The following is a 14,177-nucleotide window of genomic DNA, read 5'->3' on the forward strand; positions in this document are numbered from 1 at the left end:
GTTCAAAACTTGGGTAAAAAAAATTCGTTTCAATTCGAAAATGATTAAAATGGGTTTTAGTGTATAATAAGTCGCTATTGTGCAATTTTTGTATGCTTTTAAATGTTGATTGTCATATTGATTTATTTTAGTGATATACGGTTTTGAAATAAAATATATCATTAATTAACCCTTTAGTTCCCAACATGCGATTTATCAACTATTGCTACTATAGCAAGAATTGATGAATCCGGGGTCATCATTGAAGAAGTAACCAAATACATTTTTAATGGTGTACATGCTATTTTATTTAGGGATAATACACAAATATTTTTTAAAGATTTCCCCCTCAAGAGGAAAAATTTAAAAAATACACAATCTAAAAAGCTCGGCAGCCAAAGGGTTAATGCAAAGCACTTGAAATAAGCATGAATTAAATATTTTATTATATATTTAAGTCAAAAATACTTAAAGTGTAGTTGAAATTACAGAGAATAAAATATTAATGTTGCCAGTGCAAAAATATCTAACCAGAATCAAACCGATTGTCTTAAAATGTTCTTATACGAACTGATAGAGAAATGTTTTAAAATTTAGCAAGTCGTCTACCGACCACCATTTCCGGCAATAATCAAAAGGCACGCCATGGAATGACTGAACGTCAGAAGAAATGTATAAGAAAAAGAAAGGGGGAGGCGCAGATAGAAGGAGTGAGGTCGAGTGAATCGGAAGTGTCGCCATCTGTCCAATCTCAAAAATAGATCGCACGTGCGTCGTCCCCCGCCGGTATCCGTTTCCTTATTACAAATCTTTTTTTGAATTTAATCCCGACCGGAACATCTGCTTCCCGCCGTTTTGCAGCGCAGCCGCCATTCACTCCCTCTCCCCCTTTCACCTCCTCACCCACTGACAATCAACTACAGAATATTGTCTTTGCATATTAGAATTATAGATGTCGTGGGGACCGTGTTTCTCTTTTGTTGCTTATTTATTTATATTGTGCATCTTTTTGTTTTTAAATGTTCATTCAAACTATAATGTGCCGATTTTCTTTTCATCAGTAAAAAAATGTACTACTGTGTCTCTAGCAACATTTATAGCATACCTATGCTGAAGTAGACGCAGCTTATGCCCGCGTGCATGCGCATGCGCTCATGTCTGTATTTTCAAACACAAATGAAATCTTTATGTGCTATTATAGAATTTCTGGAATGATTCAGTATGTATTTTTATCGTACGAGTATCATACGCTTATTATTTAATTATTTTAATACATTTTTTGCATCAATATGCTCTGTATATTAAAAAATACATAAAAAATATTTTCAGTAAAATTCAGATTATAAATATTATATTAATATTAATATTAAAATATAATTTATTTTTTATTTAATATTATGTAGAAATAATATAATACCATCTCTCAGTATCATCTAGAGACAAACTTGATGGTTACTCCTGCACATTGTTCGGACAGCTCTAGCTAATCATAGATGAGGATGTTTGCTAGTCAATTGCATGACTTTTTGAACCCATCCCCAATATATGTTCATGCCTAAAGAGAAACAGTTCAGATGGCTACACAAGAGTCGAGAACATTAGTTATATGCGAGGGTTGTATCATCTATCGCATGTTTTTGTAATTCTACATTGCACCTGCTTTAGTGAAAATAAAACAAAACTAAGTATTTTCAGCATTTTAACGAAGTGTAAAAACGATAAATGTGTCTTTAAATAGTTTTTCACATCAGTTACCCAAAAAAGGTATAAAAGTCTTATTACTCGTTGTAAAAAATTAAATAACGTCGAATAATACGAGCAAATTCTTAAAACTTTATAAACATCTATCGTTTGTTTCGATCAGTTTTTAATTAAAAATTGAACAAGGTCACAACTTAGATATTAAGTGCTTTACAACAATCTAATATAGTCCATTGTATGTATAAGAATAGTCTATTTCAAATTAGTCTGAATATTAAATGTCTCGTTCAAAAATAACATTATTTTTCTTTACACGTGTTGAAACATGTCTACTGATAAATTATAAATTGATTATGCGACATATTGAATTTGCTTAATCAAAACAGAGATTAATTTCGCTTTGAAGCGATTTGCTCTCAAAGAACTTATTCATACGTTGGAATCGGCGGCGATAACCTGTCGCTGACAGGTCAGGTGTACATTGTTGATGAAGAAAATGTAAATTCATGAAGCAAATCTAATGATTTGCTTTTTTAAAATAAGTGTCAATAAATGATTTTATGTTTGAAGTTTAATACATAATTAGAAACACGTAGGAGGTTGAAACCACCTGCACAACTTAGTATAATTTAGAAGTCATTCTAACGACCATTTCAAACACATGAAAAGAAAGATCAATCCGTCTCAAAAGTCACACATAATATATTTACAAAAATCTTGTTACCTAATAATTGCGTTAAAAAAAACACGCGCTAGACAATTCATTTTACTCTGCGCACATAACTATTGTTATTTGTCTCTTGAGTTACCGACCGTCTGTGTGTACTAAAAATGATGCAATTGGCTCGCAAACATCATCATCTGCGGTTCGCCAGAGCTGTCTTGGACCAGCATTATAAAAGGCGTGACACTTCATCACAGAGAGCATTCAATTACAGCCGACAATAATGCAACTCGATACGCTAGCGAAGACTTGAATATTAATCTTAATTAAGCCGAATGCTTATTTTAAATATAAATATTTATTATATTAAATATAAATAGTAAAGCTAAATGTATTATATTTATAAATTAGTATACTGGCAATATTGGTCATATATATATATATGTGTTTTGATTAGTGTGGCCATTAGCTACCTGTGCCGGTCGTTGAACAATGATAATTTGATCGGTAAAAAGCAGCAGCTTGCTAGCATCTGGCCAATGGGAATAGAAAACATGTGTAGAACAGTTTGTGTACAAACACACACCGTTAGAGGGCGTATCGAAACGCGTTCGGGCAATTTATTCGCGGATTGCACATGTGTGTAATGTGTACGAGTTCGACTGTCTAATTGTTTGTTACATGACAGACGGACTATGTTAGCCCCTCAGGGTTGCATAACGGTGCGCTTCTCCACAAGCGATAAGGCTCTATTAATTATAAACACCAACACATTGCGGTTTATGATTTATATGTATTTAAATACAGCTCTTGTTCACTCATAACTTAGATTTAATCATTTGATATATAATTGTATCATTATATAATGAATTTATTTCAAAATTATCAAGATATGTAATAATGTTCAAGGATACATGATAGATTTATTGTTTATTGTATTTTTATGATTTAAATTTTATCTTAAGCTTTTGAATACTTGTATGCATTTAAAATAACATTAACTATTTTGTAAAATAACAGTAGTTTTGTTATGTGTAATCACAACGACTCTCTATTCGTTTGATAGTAATATCTATAATGACGCATAGGCATAAGGGTTGTATAGTTTGAGTGGAAATTCGCATTACATTTAAATTTTCAGGCTCCAAAATACTTGATGAGTGATATTTTGCATCGTATAATTTTTTTCTATAAAAAGAAAAATCTTTTTTTTTTAATTTTCTCTCAAAAAAATTTTTTTATAAAATATTTTCTCTCAAAAAAATCTTTTTATAAAAAAAATTCTCTCAAAACATATTTTTATAAAAAAAATTGTGATACAATTCGAGATTCATACATTGACAGCACTATAAATCAGACAGCTGTCAATAATCATGCGTGTTCAGAGTGGCAAATGCAGGGACGTCGTTTCAACTTTTTCAAAAGGGGGCAAAAGTTAGTTAGTCAGTGGTCGTTTTCTTAATATTTTGATTTATTCAGATTCATAGTATTTTATTTAATGACATTATTCTAGTCAAATTCAAGGGGGCTTCCCTGTTTAAAATTCGCGTTAAAATCAATAAAACAGTGTCGTCACCCTCGAAGTAGAAACGCTCGGTTCATATTAAGATTTATTGTGACGATAACAGTAAGTGAGAATCAAATGAAGCACATCTAAACCGAATTATGACCAATAGTAGAGCGCAAAAAAAAACCCTTCTCAGAAGTCAAAAATCCACGGCAAAAGCAATAAAATCGTACCATCGCCGTCGCAGTGGAAACACATTTTATTGCTTTTGACGTGAATTTTTGACTCCTGAGAAGTGATAATTGTTTTTGCGTCCTCCTATTGAGCAAAATTCGGTTTGAATATAGTTTGATCAATACTTTTATATTGTAATATAGGTAAGGATAGCTATCATATTTTAAAAACCTAGTGTAATATCGACAAGATGCGACATCTGTCTGTACTTCATCTTCTGTTTATTTTCTCCTGTAAGAAATATTTTGAGCGTGACCTAAGAACTGTTATTAGGTTAGGTTTGGGTTTGAACAGAAAATGTACGTTTCACGACATTTAAGAGCAGCATATAATTTTTAGAACCACCCTTAGTGAAAATGTATAAAACTGTAAATGGATACAACAGTACCATTAATATATGATACATTAGTTTTTCCTAAAATATCGTTTTATGTAGATTCTCGTAACTTTTCTCAGCTACTACCAACAGTCCCTAAAACTACTATGAGTCGAAATTATTATCTTTTTTAATTTGAAATAAGTTTTTGTTTGTTAACACAAACAAAAACCTGAATTCTTAGTAAATTCAATGGACACAAATCTATTAGTTTTACGACCAATTTGATAAGTATTTAACAACTAATTTCGACGCAACGATTATGGGTGGTCCCGATAAAATGATATATTATAACGAATTCGGAAGAGACATTAACCGTTATCTTAAATAGACTTTTATTAAACTTTTATTACATATTGCTCTATTTTCACGATAGCGACTATTAAAATAATATGTATTAAAGTAAAGAGATCTAAAATATTATTTAATATATTTTTTAAGCATCCCTTTTTATTGAAGATTTTTTTACCGATTCAATATTTACTTACCGATAAAAATATATAAAATAACATATTAACCCCACCATTAAACTTTATATATTTTATCTACATTTTAAAATACATGTAAATTTTTAAAGGTCTACAAATTTGGAAACTATTTTTACGTCAATTAACACGTTCTTGTCGTAAGGCTTAAAATTAGAAATTCATTTATTATTTTGGTGAAACTCCAGTGGAAGTTTATTTCAATTACTTAGAGAATGTTAAAACAATAATCAATCAACGATCAAAAATGTATTTTTTGACGTTTTATTGAAATATTTTACAAACAGAAAAACATTTTGTTTTTTTTTCTAATTTTAACCGCGGACGTGAGTCATAGACGCGACATCCTTCGTCACGCAAGTGTTTGCAACATTTGTGTTTGAACATTTGCTTCGCATACGATTATGACAATATTTTCATCTCGGTTAAAAAAATTCAGACGTCCGGCCCGGCGACGCCAAAAAATAATATCAGATCTAATATATATGAAAACTATTAAAACTAAAAATGTTTGTATTCGGCAGCATTGTAAGTGTTGCGGCACCATATGGCATGATTTAATATAAGCGGGGGGAGGGCATGGGGCGCCGGAGCCGCAGATGTGGCCTCAGCGTCAGCCCCCGGACGCGGTTGCCCCATTTTACGCAAGAACGAGCCAACAAAATAGAGTCAAAAAATATGGGAAGGGGGGGATTTTATTTATTTCATTTTAAAAATTAAAATACTCACCGCTTATATTAATTTTTCATCCGCCGAAATATATTAAAAAACAATAAAACAACTTAGATATATAAATAAAAATCACTTCACAGTATATTTTACAATATGCGTGTATAAAATAATAGATGCGAAAAAGTAATTAAAACAATTAGAAACAATAAATAAATATCTCCGAATATGGTCGATAAATTCGGTGTTAGGGCGAGCTGTCAAAATCGAATGATGCCGCACCTGTTTGAAGTTTGACAGGCGAGTTTCCCGCGCGATTCGTTTTCACGCGGCGGCCGAAGCGCCCGCGATAGCGACCATGCCCGACGGTGCGCGGCGCCAGACTGAACGGCGCTCGGGAATATCGCACGTATTATGAATGTAATGCGACAGGGGCGCCGGAGACAAGGCCGCGGCCCCAATCAACGTGTCGCACCTGAATTAATGGTGGGGGAGAACATACCGGAAAATCTTTGCTAAACAAAACTTTCGGCGGTGAACTTTGCGATGAAAAAAATGTTAGATTGATAATCTAGGACGTGTATTCTTTACTACTCCCGGAATCCTAATCTTGCAATTATAAAACAATATAAACCGCATATATAAAATACGGATAATATTCATTTGGGTTCTGGATTCCTAGTTAAAATCCGCTTAAGGACTTAATATTCAGTCAATTATTTGGTCAGAGACGAGCTAGCTCAAAGCTTAAATCGAGTCCACCCCGGCCACTTGAGACGACAAATAATCATACATTTGCGCAATCTACGCCAGAAAGACGATCCAATTAATACGACATTCATTATTCTATATTAAATAAATTATTGTATACTACCAGATTTTTCTCTCTTTAAATTTTCCAACACATTGACAGAGGACGTTTTTCAACCGTTTTTCATGGTGCATTGGAGTAACCGGTTAGATCATGACAACCATACTCTGAATTATTAAATAAAGAAAAATCAGACTAGGGAAGTGCTAAATTCTAAAACACTAATCCTTATTGGTTTAGCATTTAGTCGAAGCAAGTCGTAAGTAGTGTTTCTGGTTTCACAAGATATCGGTATATAAATGCATTAAGCATTAGGTTTTTGTTAATTTAAGTCATATCCCTTTTAAATTAAACGGCTTTTTATGAGTGCGTCACAGCTTTACTTTTCTGAGAATGAAACCTTGACATCTTTTGTGCAATTATTTTAGCGTACTTGTAATCCAATCTCATTCGAATGTTTTTCTCTGAATCATGATTGTTGTTTAAATAGAATGTTTTTAAGAAATATTTCTACAAAAAATATTATAATTGTTAATTGTGTTTATTAAATTTCAAACGTAATGAAAATATATTATTTTTAAAATATATTTTTGGCAATCAATAAGTGAAACGTAATAAAAGACTAAAAGTTATATTTTAAATAAGTAACCGTCCCCTTTCTTATACTGGATATTTTAATTGAAATTATTTATATAATTTGTATTTAACTCAAAAAGTCCCCTAATAAAGGCTAATTTTATACCAACATTCCCGGAATAAGAAAAGTGGCGAAAGATAAGAATCCTTGAGGATTAACCGCCTTTTGACAAGAAATTTTCTTCTAATGAGAACAGGATTGAAAAAATGTAATAATAATAATAATAATAATTAAAAATATTTAAGGTTTTATTTAGAATAAATATTTTAAGAGCTATTATTTGATTTGCTTAAAAAATATATATTATGAATAAAATACTAAAATATTTAAGATGCTGAATCAAAAAAAATTGAGGGCCTCTCTGAGTTTTGCCCACTGAGCTTCGTCATTATTTTTGTATTCTTCAGTACTGTATTTATATGTTCTGTGTATTTTATATGTGTACACTCAATAGTAAAGTGTAGTTTATTTAAAATGTACCCGAACGCCAATATCTTAATGGCGTATCAGATTTTTTTGGCATACTGTCGTCCCTTTGTGGTTTTGACATTTTCTTCCAGAGGCGTCACGGCCGCTTTGCACATCATTTATTGCTTTGCATGGTCACGACGGATCGGTCCCGTAGCCAACGAGTGTTTTATAGCTTATACATTTCTTTATGTGTATAGACGGAATATCTGGAAGGGAAACCGTTGGAAAATTTTGTTGGCGCGCGCCATTTTCCTGTCAAAAACAACCGAAAAGGAGAAAGCAGTTTTATTTTTCGCAAAGTCCTTTTGATCCGGCCCTGTTTCCACGGGGGTTCCGATCGGCGTGGTATGATGATATTGCCACGGGCGAATCAGCAAACGTCAGCGGCACGGATTTTCAGAATTTCAGTGCTACCAACGTGGGAAAACTAAATAATATCCCCTTTTGTTTTAAATAATACATATAATATATTTAATGCTCTTTTATTTTTATTGAAAATTATATATTTTGTGTATTACGCACTTTTAAATATGGAGATGAAAGAACCATTAAATGTTTTGTGTAAAAACGATAAATTGTAAATTAACAACACATATTATATTTTTTTTAATTAGAATTAGTGTATAATTAACAATAACATAAATTTTAATATTTTTAAGGTTGATTTTTGCTTTCCATATCCCAATGCTTTGTCATAAATATAACTTTACTGAAAAATAAACATTCACTGTAACATTTATACATCCCATGTAAATAATTAATAATATGTGAGCCGCTGCTTTTGAAAGTAGGGCAAGTCTATTTTATTAAAAAAAAGAGTTAGAGCTAATTTTCATTAGAAATTATCTTAAAATTTCTGTGTTTAATCAATTTACAATCATATCTATAAATAACAGTGTAAATTTTTTTAGAGTAATTTATTTTGGTAATGATATTAATTATTTGTTGATTTTGAAAGTGAGGCAAGTCGACTCAAAATAAAATAATTTTAATAAAAATTGTAAAGCGTGCTATGTTAGTTAGTTCCCATAGTTACAAGGAAACAAAATTTTGAAAAATTTTGGTGTTAAATTTATACGTTGATAAATGTTAAGAAAATAACCCAAGTTTTGTTAGTGAGAAAATTTATGGGAATATTTTTAACAAAGAATTAAATTTATTGGTTTCATCATCCACGTAAAGACTCGTGCCAAAAAAACGTTACTCTTAAAAACAGGAAATCAACATATACATTGAGCCCTTGTTTAAAAACATGTTTTTTTATTTAAATAACGCGAATATAATTATTGCATATGAATTTTTTATAAAAAAAACTATAAACAATATAAAATAAGTCTATTGTTCCTTAAATATGTTTAAATCAGTTTAAACGCAAACCATTAATTATCCAACAATAATTTTAAATGGACATACCCCACTTTCAAAATCAGCGGCTAATATATTTATAGCTATAATACATATGAAAAAATTGAAATCATAGAATTTTACCAGCACCAGTTAAATAAATTATATTTTTCTAGTAAAAATATATATCTACCGGTAAAAATGTATTCCGATAAAACTTCACTGAAATAACATTTTTTTTAAATATTTTCGAGATAGATTCGAGACTTGTTTGTTTAAATTTTCTTTGAGGGATAACTCGAGAATTTCTGATTTAGAATCAGGGACGTCATTTCAGTTTTTTAATATTTCTATTTCATTAATTTAATTGAAATGGGGGAAAATACCCCCACCCGCCCGTGCTATTTTATTACTTACTTTAAATAAATAAGTTTCAAGTCAGAAACGAAGTGATGGAAGTTTTGAATGAAGTGATAAAATACGCAACATTCTGTCTTACATATACATATAACGTCGGGGAATGCAAGAAGTACAACGTTCATTTTAGTCCTTGATTATATGACCAATGCAGATGATTCGCGGTTGTATTTTAGTATTTTTTTGTTTAATAGGTGCAATCGACTTTTTTAAACAACTGTGATTCGTTCGCGACGGTGAAAATATGGCAAGGGGCTCGAATGTGCAACTTATAATGGTTGCTCATTTTTTTATTAAGTACGGTCCAACGGTTATATGCACTATTGACACAGCTAATGGGTCTTGAGGTGCGAAATTGCATAACTGCTCAATTATCATATGTTATATTTTTTTAGATGTTAGTTAATATTATTTAAAAATATATGTAAATACATGTTTTCCATAATTTCAATTTTTAAATGTATTCTAGTCTTGCCGGATAACAGAGACTACACGTAACCGGCTGCAGGTGGCAGCCCTGGCGTCAGATAGGGGGGCGTAGAGAAACAGGTACCGATATATTATTTTTGGGGGGATAAAACAAGTAAAATCGGTCGTTCGTATCGGTGCGCGGCTATCGCGATGCCTCTCGGCGAACACAAAGGGTTTTTATTCTGTTTGTTGTGTGTTGCCATATTTTAATATTAATTTTATTTTTGTACGCACGTCACCGGCATACATCGGCCCGCGGCGACGTATTTCTGATAAACTATTTGCGCGAGTGTGCGTTCACGAACACGCATAATACAAATATTAAAAAAAAATATTGGCCGTAACAATTGAAAAATCTGCCAACTAAAATATGTTTTTAACTGAATGTGCAATATTTATATTCTTTTATTGTTTTTATTTTATGAAAATCATACAAATCAAAACGTTTCATATCGTGTTTTCCTTTTTTATTTAAAATTGACTTTATGCGAACGAATACTGTGGATTAATACAAGGCGGGGCCGCCTTTTTCCATTTCCATAATTCTCTGCTATTGACAACCGTCGGAGAAGTTCGTTACATTTTAATATTTACCAAAAAAAATATGAAGGAGACCTTTGATGTCTAAATGCGAACTTTTGACCCGGGGCTGAATAAAATCGAACGCAAATTTGTTTCGCGTCTGCACGCGATGTATGCCGTTTAGTTTGCTTGAATAAATTGAATCACTGATTCGCTGGTCATGGAAAAATAATTACGTGACATTTTACATTTTATAATAACAGATTAGCAAAAGAAACGAGAAATTGAGTAAATTATAAAGCGGTAATAGACATTCAAAATGGTGAGGAGTGAGACAATGCTGAATATCAGTAGCTCTTGAACTTTTTAAAGTTAAGATTACAAGAGAAATTCTTGGAGCCCCAAAGTTAAAGAGTAAAAAAAACATACCGACATAACTGTTATTACAAATTCTACAGTTTTTAAAAAAAAATTAAAAATATATATATGTACATATTTGTAAAAACTATAACTAAAAATACTCTAATGAAAATTATTTGCGGCGAAAATCATTCAGTGTTATACCTGAGCTTGTGTTTCTGCAAATTTAAGATATATCAGGTCTAATATTTAATATAGCTACTCTCAAATCTTTCGTGTTTCATAGTTATTTATATTAGTTATTGTCAAGAAACAGAGCCCTTATGTAAAAAGCTGTGTATTCATATTGGAAAAAAATTCTCTAGAGCTATTTCAGAGAATTTTATTTTATGTGGGGTATTACGATATAAAAAAAATCTGAAACAAAATTTAGATTGAATGAAAAATAATATAATAATTATAATTTTATTAACACACTATAATAAAAAAAAATATTCACTAATAAAGAGTGTTTTACTTGATATTTATGTAGGATATCTAAATTATAAGATTGCTAAATCAGAGAGTTGGGAGAGATACTAAAATACTGAGGAAACGTCACGATTCATTTGCAATGCGAATGCAACATTCGACAACAGCAGCGAATGAAATGTGAAGTGAGAGGTGTTCGGGGAATCCCAGGAAGCAATTAGAATGACAGCAAGAGAACCCATTGTCTCTAGCACAAAATTCCGACAGTGACCCAAAAACGAACGAGAGCGAGAACGAGAACGCTGCAAGAATAATGAAGCGTGTCACACTCCTGTTCTCAGCATTTCTCGTAGGTGTATGTTAATAATAAATTTCGTCTTTCATAATTTCGCATCACTTGCAACAAGCTCGCTGTATATTATTCTTAATGTTTTTTATAACATTTATTCAAATTATATTTTTGACTAATTATTACAGCATTCTAGAAAAGGAACAAAAGCAACCTTACTTATTATCGTGCTCTATTCTGAAGATAAGGTTATAAGCTGATAAACTGGTCAAAAGAAGACCCTCAATACCAATCACTGGAACCTGGACAATGAACGTTACAAGTACGCCCCTCATTGATCGCAATTTGATCTTACTACCAACTTTGCATATAAAATTAAGACTCATGAAGAAGTTTGTCAAGGCCATGATAAAAGGCCTCAGAGAAAAGTTATGGCATGTAAGTGAAGCCAAAGTTAAAGAGGGGATATTCGTGAGTCTACAGATTTTCAGGCTTTTCAATGATACACCTTCGATGGCGTACTATATGGAGACGAAAAAGAAGCTTGGAATTCATTCAGGATAGTAGCAAATATTTTATTGGAAACCATTAAGCTCAGAATTGCAAAGAACTACGGAACATGTCTTTAAAAATACATTTTTTACATTCTCACGTTGCCTTTTTCCTTGACAGCTGTGATTCTGTATCCAATGAACATGACGAACGCTGTCATCAGGACATCTCAGGTATGGAAAGACGCTACCAAAGGGAAATTATGCCAGACTACTGTTGGAATGTCACGCGTGAAGCACCTGTAGATTCATACAAGAGGGCAGTAAAGAAACGTCGTACATGCAACTAATGTCCAGTTTACATTGTGCTATTACATCAAATGTATGTTTGTAGCTGTATTTTAATAATAGTTAATATATCTGGTAAACCTGAGCTAATCCAAGGTTTTCATTGTCATTTTTGTACTCAGCACTTAAAAAGCATACTTCCTTTCTAAAACGTTAAAATTTGTCGACTATTGTAATTACCAGGGCTGTGGAATTGTTGGAATTTTTTCCCGACTCCGACTCCGAATTTAAAAATTTCGATAAGATAATCTTAAAATACTAAATTTATTTTTAATTTTATCTATTTATTTTCATGTAAATAGCAACATAGAAAAAAAAACAAAAAAAATGGTATACAATTTACGTGATTTTTCTATACATACTGAAAATGTTGTTGAGTTCTGAATTTTTATGACAGGATGTGAGTCAGATGATGTGCTAGCGAATTAAGTGTGAAAGTAATTAGTAAATACATACTATTTCTAACATGTCATATGTAAATATGACCAGTGTAAAATCATGGATTAGTGCCGCGCCATTGTATGTCTATGTGTGACAACGCCGGCCGGTGGCCGATCGGCTGTTGTTAGGTATTTTATTAAGTGTATAATAACTTTTATTTACTTCTAATTACCGACTTAAATCGCACGGCGCACGACGAACAATTAAAAAATTATTGGTCGGGGTGGAAAGGGTTAAAAAGGAGTCGGAGTCGGTTCATTTTTTACGACTCCGACTCTACAGAGGGGAATTCAAACAATGCTTATTCAATGTTTTTTTAGAGTTTCAACAGTTTTATGGTAATTTATGGCATTCGAAAATCTTCGTTACTATTGTGCAACTTTGTGTGTTCTTTAGATTTGAATGCCTCTCTGTTTTGTTAAGCTAACCAATTGCCGTTTAACATATATTTAATGGTTATTGTTGAATCTGTATATTTATCATATGAACTATTTTTTACAATAAACACAACCGAACATATGCTACGTTAGATAAAAAATGATTTTTATATGACCATTGACCAGGCATTGACATTTTAATATGACCACTCATCAGGTACTAACAACTAACTGGCCAACTTTTGTCCCCCTCCCGTTCGTAAATTAAAGAAACAAATATTGTTAATGGGGCATCAATGTCAAATGTCTCGCACATTATAATAATAAAGCATGTTCTACTACGTTATGTTAATTGTATAAATTTTATTTCTTCAGTTGATATTAAGTGTGCGGAATTATACCTGGCTAACGAATGGTTTTGCCAAAAGACTATTTTTGACATAGATGTCTTTTCCAACATGATAACACACAATACTAATTTTCGGTATATGTTGCTTCGAAATTTGTTATATTATTGTTAAAAGCAATTTTTTCTTTCACGTAATGTACGTTTATTGAATAAAGCGTCTTTGCTCAGTAAGCTATACTGACGAGCTTTTTAAAGTCGTTCGCAATTGCGTTTCAGAATTCTTATGTGTCGCATAATTATATAACTGCGTATATTGTTTATTTTATATTTTAAAAACATTGTGAATACTGAATTTTTTAACTATTTTTTTCCTTATAATTCAAATTACTGTCTTAACATATTTGATGGAAGTTCGTCCCTTATGAAAGTGGCATCCATTTTGTTTTTCTTACAGTAAAATAATAATGAAGGCCAAACGCGAGAGTGCGATTTATACAGTAGGAGAATTCATATAATTCATAATAATATAAATAAGGTTTAATGTGCAGATCGGCGCAGACTGCCATCCATCATGCACACGGCGAGGCCTGTCTTAGCCAGACGCCATGTTTACCAACACAGAGAAGACGTCAAGTGTTAGCCAAGAAGAATAGGAAAACACACGAGAGACGCACTCGCTAATTGGGAAAATCGCCAGGCGAGGGCGCGGAACTTTTCTTTGCAAACAACAAACCCCCCCACCCGTTCTTATTCAGTGCTAACA

At 32.1% G+C, this 14,177-nt stretch overlaps 1 protein-coding gene across 1 annotated transcript in view; it reads right to left on the minus strand.

Moving 5' to 3' along the window:
- The window catches only part of nvy (CBFA2/RUNX1 partner transcriptional co-repressor nervy), a 131,213-nt gene extending 125,213 nt beyond the window's left edge, over positions 1-6,000 (minus strand). The window contains exon 1 of the mRNA XM_088192223.1: positions 5,676-6,000. The gene's annotated coding sequence lies outside the window, so the exon portion shown is untranslated. The remainder of the gene's footprint in view (positions 1-5,675) is intronic.
- Positions 6,001-14,177: the final 8,177 nt, after the last annotated feature.

The sequence above is a fragment of the Plectrocnemia conspersa genome, unplaced genomic scaffold (assembly GCF_051122295.1).
Source record: "Plectrocnemia conspersa isolate PC_06_02 unplaced genomic scaffold, ASM5112229v1 ptg000009l, whole genome shotgun sequence".
NCBI lineage: Eukaryota > Metazoa > Arthropoda > Insecta > Trichoptera > Polycentropodidae > Plectrocnemia > Plectrocnemia conspersa.